The 17,783-nt window shown below is 45.7% G+C and overlaps 1 long non-coding RNA gene across 1 annotated transcript in view; it reads left to right on the forward strand.

The window, feature by feature from the left end:
- Window positions 1–17,783, forward strand: part of LOC109488849 — a 77,987-nt gene that overhangs the window by 53,308 nt on the left and 6,896 nt on the right. The window contains exons 3-4 of the long non-coding RNA XR_004619221.1: window positions 752–886; window positions 6,211–6,380. This is a non-coding gene — a long non-coding RNA (uncharacterized LOC109488849). The remainder of the gene's footprint in view (window positions 1–751; window positions 887–6,210; window positions 6,381–17,783) is intronic.

A 17,783-nucleotide genomic window follows, 5' to 3' on the forward strand; every position in this document is an offset into this window, starting at 1 on the left:
CTCACGCCTTGGCCTCCCTTGCTCTACCACGCTCTCTGCTCCTCACAGGGAAGACTGAAGTTTCCAGCCACTGTATAAACTCAGACAAACACCTTTGAGGCTCGGAAGAGTGGCCACCAAACCCCCAGGTCTCTCCGCTGCCACCCCGTCCCCTTGGATTTTACAGTTACCAACAGTGGGTGATCTTGAGAAATGCTCATAGTTTCAGACAAGCCACATACTTGAATATTTAAAGAAAGCGATATTTTATAAAATAGAGGGGTGACCCTGGGGGAGCGGAAGGAGGGAAGCAATGAGGACCTAGCAGCCTCTTCAGAAATGAGATGACCGGGAAGGCTGGGCCCAGGCAGGTGCCTCCCTGAGGACACACTCCATCAGGGGAAGCCACAGGTCTCAGTGCTGGCCGCACACTGAGGTCACCTGAGGTGCTTGAAAAATATGGAGGCCTGTGCCTCCTGCCCAGATTCCTGGGGGATGGGGGTGCATTACAAAAGCTGCCAGGGGACCTGAACATGCAGGCAGAATTGGGAACCACTGATGTCACCCTGGATTAGTGACCAAAGTAGGTGACCAAGGAAGTACCGTTGGTGCTACAATCCACTGAGCTCAAGGTCTTGACACACCTGGGGCTCGGCAGAGGGCAAAGACTCATCATCAAGGGAGACACTTTGGTGGGAAAAACTGAATGCATCCACAGTGGGGCAATTGTCCCCTTCCTTCCATGACTTCCTGACTGCTTCTTGCTCTGCAGAAACAGCAACGGGCAGGACAGACCTCTCTGTCATTCAGGTCCCTCCTTCGGTGAATGATACCATGGTGAGAAAAGCCACTTGCAGATGAAGTGAATCCTTGAGAGAGAATCAGAAGTGGAGCGATCGTGGGCCTGGTAAGCTCTACTGTGAAGGACAGCAGGTGGGGTCTTTGGAGAAGTTTGTGCAGAGATAAAAGGCAGCTTGAGACACACAGGCCAGTGCCGGCCGGGGCCCTGGGGTGTAGAGATGCCATGTGATTTCACACCTCCTACATGCTCCTAGGACAAATCAGAGTGGGGTAGAAGATGAGGGAGGGGAAGAAGCCAAATAAGGGGGCAGTGGAGGTGACCTCCCAGATGCAGCCTGGTCCCAAGAGGGGACCTTGGGGCTTGCCCAGCCTGGGGACAGAAGAGTGAGGTCTGGGTACTCCCACAGGGGCTACGCATTGGCCAAAGGCCACCCGAGGCTTGGTGGGCTGCCGTAGGAGGGATGCAGGTCCGGGGCCTAAGGAGCATCCCCTGAAGGTCACAGGTGGAAGCTAGTAGCAGCATAGCCTACGGAAGCTGGGAGATGGGTGCACAAGCTGATGAAGGGATCCGGGGGGATGTGGGCAGGATACCGACCACCTGCTGCCCCAGCCAAAGCATCGCCTCCTCCCTGCCTGTATTTCTATTGACAAATCACAGAGCGTATTTCTACATTCCCTCCTCTGATTCAGTAGATTTCCTCTCATTACCTTTCTCTTCCTTCCTGCCTGGTTCCTTGTTTTCAATGTTTTCTGTTTCTTGTGGTCAGCGTGGGAAACCTAGGAAGTCTGGAGGAGGGTGCAACTAAGGGAAATGGGACAAGGAGGCCACTCCGACCTGCATGGCGGCTAGGATGCTCTCTGCGGCAAGACACAAGATAGCCAACCAAAGGAGCCCTTGTGATGGCTCGTGCAAGAAGTCAGGTACCAGGTGGTCTAGCTTTGACTCAGCTGCTCAACAACGTCAGGACTCTTAGTAAGGGTGTGATACTGTGATTTAGAGTAAGTAACATGTATTTGGTCTTTGTTCCTTACTCCTGGCAGAGACCCCCTAAAACTCTTGGAACTTCCTAATTGAGGAGAGCTAAAGGTGATTTTGTTATGTTAATCAGGCAACTTTTGGATCCCACCTTAAGGGTGGGAGTTGGTTACCCGGAGAACCAACCATGTGATCAGAGGGTGGGAACTTTCAGTCCCACCCCCAAGCTCTAGGGAGGGGAAAGGGGCTGGAGGTTGAGTTTAGTCCACCAATGTTCAATGATTTCATCAGTCAGGGAGATTTAGGGAGAGTGAGATACTCAAGAGAAAGCCTGCAAGTACCTCGCCCTTTCTCAGGACCTTGCCTGGTGTTTCTCTCCCATCTGGCTGTTCCTGAGTTACATCCTTTTAGAATAAACCATAATCTAATAGGCAAAATGTTCCTTGGAGTTCTGTGAGCTGCTCTAAGAAATTGAACTCAAGGAGAGCATCTTTAGAACCTGTGGTCTGTAGCCGGCTGGTCAGAAGCACAGGTGACAATTGGCATCTGAAGCAGGGGTGGGGGAGAGGCAGTCTTGGGGGACTGAGCCCCTAACCTGGGGACCAGATGTTGTCTCCAGGTAGACAGTGTGAGAACTGAGTTGAATACTTGTAGGACACCAGCTGGCGTTGGAGGACTACCTATCGGTGTGGAAACTGCCCCCACCCCCAAACACACACGTGTTGACATTAGGTGCAGAATTACGAAGGGCTTCTCTGCGATCCTCTTGGCCTTCCATCCATCATGGTGGCTGCATGGCTTCTAACATCATGTCCTCACACAATAGTATCCAAAATCAGAAAGGGAGGGATTGGCTTTTCCTCACACACCACTCTCCAGTCTTCCAGATCCAGGCACAGACTCTACAGGTGAAGGGTTGGCCAGGTGTCACCTTCCTATTGGTCAGTGTTAAGGAAGATTGAGGAAAGGTAGTATCTGGCATTTTGGCTTCTGCCTGCCAGTCCCTGCAAAAGGAGGGGTACTGGTTATTCTCCAGTTGCCCCTTTGGATTCATCCTCTGCCCTTTTCTGCCCTTCTCCTTACCCCATGCTCTTGGAGGCTGATTTTCTACGGATTTCACCACCAGGCTTTTCCCTTTGGCTTTTGATGGAGTTCAGCCCAGGGGAGGCCCAGGGGGAGTTGGGAGGGAACAGGAGAGAAGGTGAGGTATTTATTCCCTCTGCTCTGACCCTGCCGGACCACAGTTCGTCAGGGTCTGTGTTTCCCTACTAGAGGACCAGGTCAGGAAGATAATGCTTCTTGTTACCTTACGAGTTACTGTTTTACCTTTCCTACTTAAATCTACAGTCCACGTGGCATCGATATTTTCCTTCTGCTTTTTATTTTGAAAGTTTCCAAATCTACTGAAAACCTAAATAACTTAATAAAACACATATCCTTCAGTTAGCTTCCACAGTGGTTAAAATTATGTCATTTTCTTTATATCACTCAATGTAGAGATACAAATAGACAGTTGACCCTTGAACAGCGTGGGTTTGAATTACACAGGTCTGCTTATATGCAGATTTTTTCGATAAATACAGTACAGTACTATAAATGTATTTTCTTTTTCTTACAATTTTCTTAATAACATCTTCTCTCTATCTTATTTATTGTAAGAACACAGTATAACATAACATATAAAATATGTGTTAATCGGCAGTTTATGTCATCAGTAAGGCTTCCAGCCAACAATAGACTATTAAGACTTAAGTTTTGGGGGGAGTCAAAAGTTATATGTGGATTTTCAACGGCATGGGGGTTTGCACCCCTAGCCTCTGAGTTGTTCAGGGGTCAACTGTATATAGATGTATAATAGGTAATTCACTGAGCTGTACAATTTTGGGTTTTGCTGAACCCAAATTTGAATGTTTTAGATGTTCTGACATTTAGCTCCTTAACACTCCAGCTTACATCTCCCAAGGATAAAGACATTCTCCTACCTAACACCCCAAAATTAACACAACTCAATAATATCACCCCATTTTTTTTAATTTTATTTTTTGCTTAAAAATACCCTCTTGGGATGCCTGGGTGGCTCAGTCGGCTAAGCGTCTGCCTTCAGCTCAGGCCATGATCCCAGGGTCCTGGGATTGAGTCCTGCATCCAGCTCCTTGCTCAGCAGAGAGCCTGCTTCTCCCTCTGCCTGCTGCTCCCCCTGCTTCTGCTCGCTCTCTCGCTCTCTGACAGATAAAATCTTTTAAAAAAATACTTTCTTGATAATCTCTGCCATTTGAGCGCTTTGTAGCTGACAAAGCACTTGCACCAACATTTTTTCATTTCATACACAGTCACCTTCTGAAGCAGTTGTTACCATCCTGGCCTTATGGATGAGGAACAGAAGGATCAGAGAAGCCAAGTGACCCACCCCAGGTCACACAGCTCATAAGTAGCATGACTGGGATTCCAAGGCAGGCCTTCCGACTGCAAGTTCCATGCATTTTCTGTGACATTTTGGCCAGAGTGTTAGGTTTTCCAGAACTTACGTCCCTCAACGCTTCCCTTATTTTTTCACTATCAACCTACGTATCCACCAAAACTAACGAGGCTCCTGTCCTCCAGCTTCAAACAGTGATACTCCAGATATGCTGGTTTTCCACCTCGGCCTTTGTGTGGTGTAGAGGAATGCCAGGCAATGTGTTTGGACCTTGCATCTAGTTTAAGCTAAGCATGGTTGATGACGCAGTATTTCTTACCTGCATTATGCTTCAGTCTCGCCTTCGTACCCTGGCACCGGGTGGAAGAAAGCTTCCCTCTGCAAACCCCTGGATTTTATCCTCCGTGGTGGGCAGAGGCTGCTTTATGCTGCTCAGTAAGCAGGTGAGAACAGTGTCCTTGAAGCCCCACGAGGGCAGGATTTCCGGCTCTCGGCTGCCAGACCTGCCTCTCAGGCATTTCCAGGATCAGCTCCTTTCTGTGCTTTGCCACTGTCATGTGCCAGACCCGGCCATCTCCACTGTCGCTGGGAAATTGCAGCAACCCCTCACCTCGTCCCAGACGGCCGTCTGCCCTCCGTTCTTGCCTCCTGCACTCGACGGGCATACCTCATCAGTGATGTCCGATGACCCCGGAGTGAGGGCTGCAGTCCATGCTGTGGCCCGTGCCACCCTTCCCCACCAGCCCCTGCTGACCTCACTGCCACCTCTCACACCATGCTCCCCACCTCACCCCAAGTTCAGGCTACACCAACCTTGTTTTCCTCAAACAAGCCTGGCCCCACCTCAGGGCCACTCACCCTGCTTCGTTGTCTGCCTGTATTGCTTTGCCCCCCCCCCCGGATCGACCCCCAGTCACCAATCCTTCACACCTCAGCATGAAGCCCTGGACCTGAGCCCCACCCTAGATCCCCATAAATGCTGGCCTAACACCCTGTTTTTCCTGAGTGCAGCCCCAGCATCTCTACATAATGGGTGCTCAGCAAAGTGTTCATACCCCCCCCATATCTCTTGAGAAAGAACGGAGACCCAGAGGGGCCCCACCTAAAGTCACACCACGGGTCACTCTCAGAGCCATGATCTTTCTCACCCAAAGCTGCTGCTTCAGGAAGGAGGCCCCTCCTGCTTCATCCTTAGGCTCCATTGTCAAGGAGAGATCCCCTCGCCCCTGCCACTGTCACTGGACACTGTCCAAGGGAGGAGATGGAAACTCCACCCCAGCCTTCCTTCCACATCTTCTCATGAATCTGCACCTGTTCACACAGCCATTTGTTCATCTCCTTCCCTATGACCATTCGCCTATTTATCAAATACTTACTGAGCTTAATTACGTGTGTGACATTGTGCTATTCACAGGGACACCGTGGTGAGCAGAACAGACAGGTTGCTGTCCTCAGGGAGTCACCATGTCGTAAAAACCATGAGAGAGTGTCAGATGGTAGCCAGAGGGCAGTGCCAGGAAGGAAACGAGGAGAGGAAGCAGTGGGCGGTTCCCCACTTGGCAGCAGCCTGCCATTCTCCTGGGGTTCAAGAACCCCAATTGCTTTCAGTGGTCATCCCCTCAAATATCCCCTGGACCTTAGGAGAAACCACCCCAATCCCCACATCCCACGGTGGACCAGATTGGCCCAAGGGTTGTTCCACCTCCTTGACAGTGATGGGCTCAAGAAGGAGTATAAGACTCATTTCGGGCCAGGTAATTCCTCTAGGGAGGCAGGAACCTCTATGGAAAGTGTCTGTGCTGTAAAAGAAAGCTGCAAGAAGAGATGGCTTCTCTTCTTCATCTGGATGTCATGTCCAGCTGTGATGGCTGGAACTGCTGCAACCACTTGCTCCCAGCTGAGGGTGAAGCCAACCCCACACCAGCCGAGCAGAGATGCATGAAACTGGGCCCTAATGACACCACTGAGCTCCTGGAGCCCTCAGACTTCCCATCCAGGGGAGATCATTAGTTACTGTTTAATGTCCCTTTATTTATAGGCCACCTAAAGCACCAAAATTGACAGAGACGTGGACCTCACTGTTTTGCCTCTAGCTCCGACCCTGGTGCCTGATATACAGTAGATGCTCAATAAATGCTTGTGGAATGAATGGTATGTCTTCCATCAGATTCCTCGGAAGCACACCTGGAGACAAGGCTTCATGTGAAGGTACTGTGTTATGGAAATGCTCCCGGTTGGGGGGCGGGGGTCCAGTAAAAGGAAGCAAAAGTAGGCAAGGCAGGGAGAAAGCCAAAGCAGAGGCGAACTTAACCAAAGCCCCCTGGGGGCAACTTCCACCTGGTTCCCAGGGAACTCTGGAGTGAAAACCACTCCTCCTGAGTTGTCCCACCTGCAGCAAGGGGCCAGTCTTTCCTAATCCCACTCCTCGATCTCCAGTCTCCAACTTAATAGCCATCCAGGGGGATACAAACACCAAGCCTCCTCCCAGCTCTCAGCTCCTATAGTTGAAATGGTTCTAGGAACCCAAGAGTGGCACCTGCTGACCACTGGAGGCAAAAGTATAGTGAAGTTAACAGAAGGATACTTAGAAGTGAGAGAGGGGTCAAAGAGGATCTGGATGTGAGCCATGGGGGTAAATGAATGAACAGGCTTTGGGTGCGTCCACAATTGATTCTCAAGTCTCTAGCAAATAGCAGCGCTGAGGCAGCCTTCTGGTCCGCAAATTCTTCCCCATATCCCTCCTACAGAGGGCGGGGTGGGGAGGCAGTCTTTTTCTGCTGCCCACACAGAAAGGCCAATGGGAGCATCCAACTCTTACTAAAATGAAAAAAATTTTGCATTTCAAAATTATTACTGTGCTTCAATATTCATCTTGAGGTTCCTTTGCAAAACATTGAAAGCTAGATCATGATTTGATGATGGAATATTGATTCTCCTCTATATTTGTGTTCAGAGGTCTGTGCTACGTAGATAGAACACCCACCCTGCAATATCTTCTATTTTAAGTCAATACGAAGGTGGATGTTCCCCCCAGACAAGTTTTGATAAAATACTGGTGTCAATACAAAAAAACATTAACGCCAATGCAAATCATCTCTGCTTATTGGATTGGGCTGCTTCTCCTCCATGCAGCAAGCTCCAGGAGGGGTTTCCAAACACCACCAGCTCCTGGCCAGTCTGCATAGTTCTTCACTTTTACCATGTGAGTAGAAAATGTCAGGGGAATGCGGACTGGTGCGGGGCTGCCCATGCCTGCTCCCAAATCGAGAAAGGAAAGAAAATAAAAGCAAGCACCACCTGTGAATAAGTCCGGGAGCAGCTTTATTACTGTTATTAGTGGTGTGCTTGTCTTCTCTCAGTTTCAAAAAGAGTAAAATTAAAACAAAAGGAGCAAGAATCATCTCCATCCTTGTTCGGTTCTCAGCATATGACAGGCACAGGGCGCATCTCGACTGGGGGTGTCTGCTGTGTTTGCCTGCCTGGCACTTCTAACCACCTGAAACTCTGTAAACTTAGTTCCTCTTAAAAATCTCATTTATTGTCTGCCTTCCACACCAGAAAGTGAGATCCAAAGGGACAGAGGGGTTTTTTTGCTTGTTTGTTTTGTTCACTGCTGTATTTCTAATGTCTGGATGTTGAATTAATTTCTTTCTGCTTCATGCATTCATCCTGCAAATTGAGCAACTTCTATGTGACAGGACTCAACTGGGTTCTTGGGATACATCATTGAATAAAATAGACATTCTAGTGGCTATAGGGCAGTAGGGATAATAAATAAATACTATATAGAGGAAATTAGAAGGCAGTGATGGCAAAGGTGGGGGAGCAAAGTAAGAAGAACTGGATTGCTGCGGACATAGGTTCTGTTTCCAAATCAGGTGGTCAGATTCAGCGTCCTTTGGAAGGTAGATCCAAGGAGGGTCTTGTAGGAGGTCAGCGAATGAGAATGCAGCTGTGGAAGGGAGGAGGTAGGGATTTCCAGGCACTTGAATATAGTGCACATTTCCCAAGACACGAATATGCCCAGCTTATTCAAAAAACAAAACAAAATAGTGGGTGGCTGGATGAGGTGAATAGAATGTTAGGACAATTAAAACGATGAGTCTGAGGCACCCAGGGGCTACCTTGCCCTCAACAGCTGCCCCCTGGGAGGGGCTCATGTGAAGAATAAATGAAGCAGAGACAAATGGAGCCCCCTGGATCCAGCCGTGCCTGAAGCAACTTCTAGCCCACACCTTTTCAGTGCTTGAGCCAATATATTCCCTTTTTATAATCACTTGTCACTGAAAGAGTCCCTAATAAAACTCCCTGAAATCCGAGTGCCTAGGACACCTGAGTTACTGTGCCCACAGTGGATTTCAGAGATAGCAGCTGGCTGACTCCCAGGCAGTGGGAAATCTAGCCTAGGAGGGCAAGGCCTGGAATCCGTCTGTGCAGAGGAGGCCTGGACAGCTGACAAGTGAGAAGGAACCTTTCAAATTTGCAATTTTCAAGTGTCAGAAGGATATTGTACCGCTCCTCTGACACTCAGCCTCTTAGGCGGATTTTCCCCACTTTTCATCAACACGTCTGCTGGGTGAGGTGTGGCCTTTGCACTCACATGATCCGGAACCCACAGCTGAGAGCGAGAGCTCCAGGTGTTAGCTTTTCCACCAAGTCACATCTGAAGGACCAGACAGACCCTCTTCTTCTTCAATTACCCACATTGTCAACACAACACTTCCAAAGGAATCTATTCAATTCAGCAGGCACTTTGAGTGGTTATTCTCTAAGAGGCCGGGAAGTCAGAGAAACACACAGCTTGGTCTGTCCCCTTAAAAGGCAGGTCATCTAGTGGACAAGGGGTCCTTTGAGTCATTTCATTCACATGTATGCTAAAGGCAAGACACTAGGTGGTGGGGTAGAGATTCCCCAAACGGGAAGGACAGACATGCACATGTGAGTACTTTGTGTGTGATTATTCATCCTTATTCATTCAGCAGATGTGAATAAATGCCTCCTGTGAGCCCCGCACTCTTTTAGGCATTAAGGATACAGCATCCAGTAAGATGGGCAAAACCTCGATTCATGGGGAACTTGTGTCCTGTGGTGTAAACAGACATTAAAGTGACACTAATTTTTTTAAAGTTTTATTTATTTGAGAGAGAGAGCATGCAAGCACAGGGGGAGGGGCAGAGGGAGAGAGAGACTCTCAAGCAGACTCCCCGCTGAATGAGGAGCCCAACTCGGGGCTCGATCCCACGACTTGAACCGAAATCAAGAGTCAGACGCCCAGCGCACTGAGCCACCCAGGCGCCCCGGACACTAATTCTTTTTTTTTTTTAAAGAGGATTTCTGTCAGCAAAACATGAAAGAAAGACACAAAAGGATCAGAAGAAGTCTTCAGAAACAACTGCAAAACAAGTAATAAAATGGCAATAAATACATATCTATCAATAATTACTTTGAATGTAAATGGACTAAATGGTCCAATCAAGAGATACAGGGTGACAGAATGAATTTAAAAAAAAACAAGACCCAGAGCACCTGGGTGGCTCAGTCGGTTAAGCCTCCAACTCTTGATTTTGGCTCAGGTCATGATCTCAGGGTCGTGAGATCAAGCCCCACGTCAGGCTCTGCACTGAGCATGGAGCCTGCTTAAGATCCTCTCTCCTTCTCCCTCTGCCCCTCCCCACCCCGCTCGTGCTCTCTCTCCTTCTCTAACAAAACAAAACAAAAACCACATCCATATGCTGTCTCTTGTAGACTCATTTTATTTATGTATTTATTTTAATCTCATGGTTTTTTAATGTGGACATGCATTTAACGATAGTAGATGGTTCAAGCAAAACACAACCAAATTTATCACTCTGTATGGGCTTCCAAAATTGTACAACGGAATCAATGTGTATCTCAATGCTGAGATGCCCTCACCCTGCAAACCGCAAGCAGATGTTGATTCAGTGTCCAGAAGCCTCTAGTAGAGAATCAATGCCCAAGACACTGTGCAGAATCTAGGGAAGTATTTGCTAATTTCTTCTGGTGTAAAATCTTATCAGTATCAATCAGGCACGAAGGTAGATCATTTTCCAATGGCCTTCGAGATAGTCATCTGTGTGTTTAGTCAGCTTTCGTTGGCCATCACGTATGGAAGGTTTGGTGGTCCCTACACAGTGGGAAGAGGCTGAGAAGAACAAGATACACTCAGGGCTGAAGTCCAGCAGGTACACTCCTCTGCTGCCCTACCAGCTGTTTACCTATTTATCTGCTTCCACCCAGCTTGGTTAACTGTCACCATCCAAGCCCTAGCCCTGTTGGCCTCAGACCTCTGCAGGAAAGAGAGTGCCCCAGACACTCCAGAGGCCAATGCTGGGTGCCCATCTCACTCCCTGTGGTTGTGGCCCCTGTGGCCAGCTGGTGCTTTCCTGGAGTTGCCCTCGTGTGGCCACTTGTAGGAACTGCAGCATTGCCCACCAACTTTTCTAAGAGAAAGTAAAATTATCAACATCCCCCCAAATGCCCAAATTGCTCCACAAGGGACTCATTTGAGACCTAAAAACACCTGCAGATTGAAAATGAGGGGATGGAGAAGCATCTATCATGCAAATGGATCAAAAGAAAGCCAGAGTAGCAGTACTTATATAGGACAAAATAGACTTTAAAACAAACATTGTAACAAGAGACAAAGAAGGCCTCTATATATCATAAAGGGGACAGTCAAACAAGAAGATGTAACAACTGTAAATATTTATGCACCCAACATAGGAGCACCCAAATACATAAAACATAAAGAACCGAACTGAGAATAATACAATGATAGTAGGGGACTTTAACACCCCACTTACACCAGTGGACAACCATCTAAACAGAAAATCAATAAGGAAACAGTGGCTTTGAGTGACACATTGGACCAAGTGGATTTAACAGATATTTAGAAAATTCCGTCCTAAAACGGCAGAAAACACATTTTTTTCAAGTACACACGAACAGCCTCTTGGATAGATCACATATTAGCTCACAAAACAAGCCTCAACAAATTCAAGAACATCAAAGTCACACCATGCATGTTTTCTCACCATGAGGCTCTGAAACTGGAAGTCAAATGCTAGAAAAAACCAGAAATGACCACAGATGCATGGAGATTAAATAGCACACTACTAAACAATGAGGGTCGATCAGGAAATAAAAGAAGAAATAAGAAAATGTATGGAAGCAAATGAAAATGAAAACACAACAGTCCAAAACCTCTGGGATGCAGCAAAAGCTGTCCTAAGAGGGAAGTATATAGCAATACAGGCCTAGCTCAAGAAGCAAGAGAAATCACAAATAAACAATCTAACCTGACACCTAAAGGAGCTAGAAGAACAAACAAAACCTAAAACCAGCTGAAGGAAGGAAATAATAAAGACTAGAGCAGAAATAAAGAATACAGAAACTAAAAAACAATAAAACAGATCAATGAAAACAGGAGGTGGTTCTTTGACAAAAAAATCAATAAAACTGATAAACCTCTAGCCAGACTTATTAGGAAAAGGGAGAATAGACTCAAATAAATAAAATCACAAATGGGAGAGGAGAAATAACAACGCACACCACAGAAAGACAAACAATTAGAATATTATGGAAAATTGTATGCCAACAAATTGAACAACCTAGAAAAAATGGATAAATTCCTAGAAACATAGAAAGTGAAACTGAAGAAATAGAAATTTTGAATAGACTGATAACCAGCAAAGAAATTGAATCAGTAATAAAAGAAATTCCAACAAACAAAAGTCCAGGACCAGATGGTTTCACAGGCAAATTCTATCAAACACGTAAAGAGTTAATACTTAGTCTTCTCAAACTATTCCAAAAAATAGGAGAGCAATGAAAACTTCCAAATTCATTCTATGAGGTCATCATTACCCCGATACCAAAACCAGATAAAGACGCCGCCAAGGAGAACTACAAGCCAATATCCCTGATGAACCTGGATGCAAAAATTCATAATAAAATACTAGCAAACCAAATTCAACAATAAAATTTTTAAAATTCACCATGATCAAGAGAGACTTATTTCTGGGTTGCAAGGGTGGTTCAATATTTGCAAATCAATCAACATGATAAGTCACATGAATAAGAGAAAGGATAAGAGCTATTTGAACATTTCAATAGATGCAGAAAGAGCATTTGACAAAGTACAACATCCATTTATGATAAAAACCCTTAACAAAGTAGGTTTAGAAGAAACATACCTCAACATAATAAAGACCACATACAAAAAACTCACAGCTAATATCATCCTCGATGGAGGGATACCGAGAGCTCTTCTTCTATGGTCAGGAACAGACAGGGATGCCCACTCTCACCACTGTTACCTAACACTGTTCTGGAAGTCCCGATCACAGCAGTCAGACAACAAAAAGAAATAAAATGCATCCAAATTGGCAAGGAAGAAGTAAAACTTTCACTATCTGCAGATGACATGATACTCTATATAAAAAACCTTGAAGACCCCACCAAAAAACTGCTGGAACTGATTTAAAAAATTCAGTACAGTCATAGGATACAAAAATCTATCGCATTTCTATACACCAATAATGAAGCAACAGAAAGAGAAATTAAGAAAACAATCCTATTTACAACTATACCCAAAATAGTAAGATTACCTAGGAATAAACCTAACCAAAGAGGTGAAAGACCTGTACTCTGAAGATTATAAACACTGATGAAAGAAATTGAAGATGACAGAAAGAAATGGAAAGACATTCCATTCTCATGAATTGGAAGAACAAATATTGTTAAAATGTCTATATTACCCAAAGCAATCTATACATTTAATAATCCCTATCAAAATGCCAACAGCATTTTTCACAGAGCTAGAAAAAACAATCCTAAAATTTGTATGGAACCAACCATAAATGATCCCAAATAGTCAAAGCAATATTGAAAAAGAAAAGCAAAACTGGAGGAATCACGATTCTGGACTTCAGTTTATATTGTAAAGCTGTAGTAATCAAAACAGTATGGTACTGGCACAAAAATAGACACACGGATCAATAGAACAGGATAGAAAATCCAGAAATAAATCCACAATTACATGGTCAATTAATCTTCGACAAAGCAGGAAGGAATATCCAATGGGAACAAGATAGTCTCTTCAACAAATGGTGTTGGGAAAACTGGACAACAACATGCAGAAGAATGAAACTGGACCACTTTCTTACAAAATAAATTCAAAATGGATTGAAGACCATTTAATAAATGTGAGACCTAAAACCATAAGAATCCTAGAAGAGAGCACTGGCAGGAACTCCTTTGACGTTGGCCATAGCAACTTCTTTCTAGATATGTCTCCTGAGGCAAGGGAAACAAAAGCAAAAATAAACCATTGGAACTACATCAAAATAAAAAAGCTTCTTCACTGTGAAGGAAACAATCAACAAAACTAAAAGGCAGCCTGCAGAAAACAATCCAGTTAAAAAATGGGCAGAAGACATGAACAGACATTTCTTTAAAGAAGACATACAGAAAGCCAACAGACTCATGGAAAGGTGCTCAACAAACTTATTATCAGGGAAATGCAAATCAAAAGTACAAGGAGATATCACCTCACACCTGTCAGAATGGCTAAAATCAGCAACACAAGAAACAACAGGTGTTGATGAAGATGTGGAGAAAGGGCAACTGTCTTGCACTGTTGGTGGGAATGCAAACTGGTGCAGCCATTTGAGAAAAAAGTATGGAAATTTCTCGAAAAGTTAAAAATAGAACTACCCTATGAGCCAGAGATTGAACTATTGGGTATTTACCCAAAGAATACAAGAACACTAATTCAAAGGGATACATGCACCCGTATGTTTGTATCAGCGTTATCTACAACAGCCAAGATATGAAAGTAGCCCAAGTGTCCATCAATTCATGATGGATAAAGAAGATGTGGGGAGTGTGTGTGTGTATATATATATATGGCATGTTTTTCCTTAATAAACCAACCTTCCAGTTAATCTCTCTCTCTCACTCACACGCAGACACACTATATATAGAGAGAGAGTGTAATACTACTCAGCCATAAAAAGAATGAAATCTTGCCATTTGCAATGACATGGATGGAGCTAGAGAGTATAATGCTAAGCTAGATAAGTCAGCCAGAGAAAGACAAATACCGTATGATTTCACTCATATGTGGAATTTAAGAAACAAAACAAGCAAAGAAAAAAAAAATAAGAGAGGGGAAGAAAGAGAAATCAAGAAATAGACCCTTGGGGCGCCTGGGTGGCACAGCGGTTAAGCGTCTGCCTTCGGCTCAGGGCGTGATCCCGGCGTTATGGGATCGAGCCCCACATCAGTCTCCTCCGCTAGGAGCCTGCTTCTTCCTCTCCCACTCCCCCTGCTTGTGTTCCCTCTCTCGCTGGCTGTCTCTATCTCTGTTGAATAAATAAATAAAATCTTTAAAAAAAAAAGAAAAAAAGAAATAGAACCTTAACTCTAGAGAACAAACTGATGGTTACCAGAGAGGAGGTAGGTGAGGGACTGAGCGATACAGGTGATGGGTATTAAGGAGAGCACTTGTGATGAGCACAGGGTGGTGTATGGAAGTGTTGAATCACTATGCTGTATACCTGAAACTAATACAACACTATATGTTAACAAACTAGAATTAAAATTGAAACTTTAAAAAAAATTTATTTATTTTACAGAGAGAGAGCACAAGCAGGGAGAACAGCAGGCAGGAGGGAGAGGGAGAAGCAGGCTCCCCACTGAGCAGGAAGCCCAGTGCGGGACTCGATCCCAGGACCTTGTGATCATGACCTGAGCTGAAGGCAGATGCTCAACGACTGAGCCACCCAGGCGCCCCTAAAAAATTTTAACTAAAAAACAAACAAAAAAACTACAATGAATTCTGAAATTGATAAGTGCAATAAGGAGAGTAAATCAGGGAAAGAAGTTCTAATAGAGAGGTACTGGGGAGTGCAGAGCAAGATGGAGAGGTCAGGGGAGCCCAAATTGAGACCCACAGGATGGGAAGGAGCCTGCTGCAAAGATGCAGGGAAGTGTGCTTGAGGCCGAAAGGTTGGTTAGCCCTGAGCAGAAGGGAGCTCGGCCCACCTGAGGACCAGAATCAAGGCTTGTGTGGCCAGAGCTTAGTAATGGAGAGAGACGGGAGGTGAGGTCAGAGCGAGCATGGCCAAATAATGAAGAGTTGGAGTTTTATTCTGAGTGCTGGCACCTTTATTTCTAGGTGATGTTGACATGCTCCCACTTGGATAAATTAACATTCTCACCTTAGTAGATCATTTGGGTAGAAACCAGAAATATACTCAGCAATGCAGAAAGATGAGGAGGGTTCTATGATTTCTTAAGATGTCAACCATGGCACCTTGTTTTTTCTAAACAAGGAGAAAGCCTGCAAATACACAGAGCCCCAGAGACAAGGAAGGGAGGGAACACCACAACACACAAGGTGGAGAGCAGTGCCAAGGCAGGAGCAGTTCTTCCTGAGCACAGAGGCGTGAGCAGGTGGAGGTGGGCTCACAGAGCTGGGGAGAGATGTGCCTGCTCTGGGGGTCGACCAGGAAGACCAAAGATAGGGTGTGGGGATGAGAGTCGGGGAGGGAGCGGGGTTTGAGAGCAGATGTAAAGTTAAATGGCTCTTGTGGACCTCATGTGGCCCCATCAGCTTCTACTCTTCCAGGGAAATCTCAATCCCAGGCCCAGGGGAGGTCTTCCCAGGCCTCGGCTTGGTACCTGGGCTGTGGCAGCCATTGGGCTGCAGGCATCAGAATTCAAGACTGAGTTCCCATGCTTATAGCAAACCACACATCTAGTCCTCAGAAGTGGCTGCTGTGTTTTTTGGCAGCAGGAAAAACATGAAAGAAGTTCATTTCTCTGTAGCAACTACAGTGATGAGAAGGGAGAAGTAACTGAAAAGGTCAAACATGCCCTTCACCTACTCAGCTCATAAACCAGGGGAAAGGCTAAGCACTGAGACTTTGGGAGGAGAGTAAATCCTCCCCTGTGCTGAGGCCTGCAGAGCTGGGGTAAGGGTCAGCCCCTCGGGGGGGGGGGATAGCTTCTCCTGCTCCAGAACCCCGGGCCCTCTGGCTTAACTTCCGTACAGAGTGGGCTAGGACGCACTGTGCTTCTAGAGTTTAAAGTCAAGGCACCTTAGAGAAGCATATAGGGTGGTGCTGACTGCAGAGAATGGGCCCTGGACTCATAATGATATCAGCTCAAACCCAGACTGGTTGTCATTTTAACTTGAGAATGGCACCCTTGAGGCTGAAAACAACCAGTAAGATATTCCAAAAGGAGTCCATCGGCATGAGGAAGGAGCTTGTTCTCCCCTGTGCCCATGCTAGAGGGCCACCCCAGGGTCTCCGCCATACTCAGAGAACAGACTCTCAGCTGGCACTAAACCCTGAAGCAGGTAAGAGGTACAGCAGCTTGAGTACCTCAGGTGGGTCCTGTGCCAACAGGCACAAGTCAGCAGCAGAGCCAAAAGGTAAAGTGTTAGTGGATTGCTTCCAGCATTATCTGCGACAGAGTGGGGTCATCATTCCTGAAAGGGCCTGAATAAAGCCTCTAGGAAGTTATATGGCCCAACAGCCATCATAGTTTGAAGACCATGTCATTAAAACTATCCGATGAATTTAACTCTAATTTTGTGCCCACCCAGCATTTGTCTGGTTTCAAATTAGTTTCCCATGTCATGTGCAACAAGGAGGTGGGGGGGGGATGTTGACAGAAAGGAGGGCAACTGACTATTTCCCTTGGCAGGCATGTTTTTCATTAATAAACCAACCTTTCAGTGGATCTCTCTCTCTCTCTCTCTCTCTCTCTCTCTCTCTCTCTCTCTCACACACACACACACACACACACACACTCAGATTGCCTCTCACTATATTCACAGTGGAAGGAGTGGAAGGGATTATGAATTCCATCTTTCAGGTGTGGATTAAACAAAACACCAGGGGATGTCTCAATGATTCCAATCCCCACGGTAAATGTTGCTGACCCACAAGAACCGCATCTCTCTCCTCTTCTGGGCCCGCTGTGCTCCACCCCTCTTGGTACATCAGAGCTCAACAGAATCAGGTCAGAGCTGGAAGGATCCTGAGAGTCCATTGAAAACAATGACTCCTGCTCTGAGGTTCACAGAAGTAGCACTGGGTTCTGTGAATTCCTGGCAAAAATTCAGAAAACCTAAGGGAATCCACACATTAGCTGATAATGAGGCCACACAGACTAACTAAAGCATCAGCCACCTCATTAAACTGGGAAGCTTAATACTGTTTTTATTGCACAATCACTTCTAAATGTCTTTTATTAATAAAATTGGGGAAATGAATTTGTTATTCCTTAATAAGTGCAGTGTGTTTCGTTGACAAAATGATTACAAAGACGGGGATCAATGAGTGTTGAGAATATTAAAAGATGCCGCTGTTCTGTGGGGTTGGAAACCACCGAGCCATCACCCCTCTACCAACCATTTTACAAATGAAGAGACTAGGGGGAGGGGGCAAAAAAACTCCAGACCTTTACTCAAGCTTCAAATTTCCCTTAAACCCTTAGAATATTCCCATATAGCCAGTAGCATCCATAGTAATTAGAGTTAATGTCTCCAGAATCTGTTTGTTTTATTCTCTT

Source organism: Ailuropoda melanoleuca, chromosome 12, assembly GCF_002007445.2.
Source record: "Ailuropoda melanoleuca isolate Jingjing chromosome 12, ASM200744v2, whole genome shotgun sequence".
NCBI lineage: Eukaryota > Metazoa > Chordata > Mammalia > Carnivora > Ursidae > Ailuropoda > Ailuropoda melanoleuca.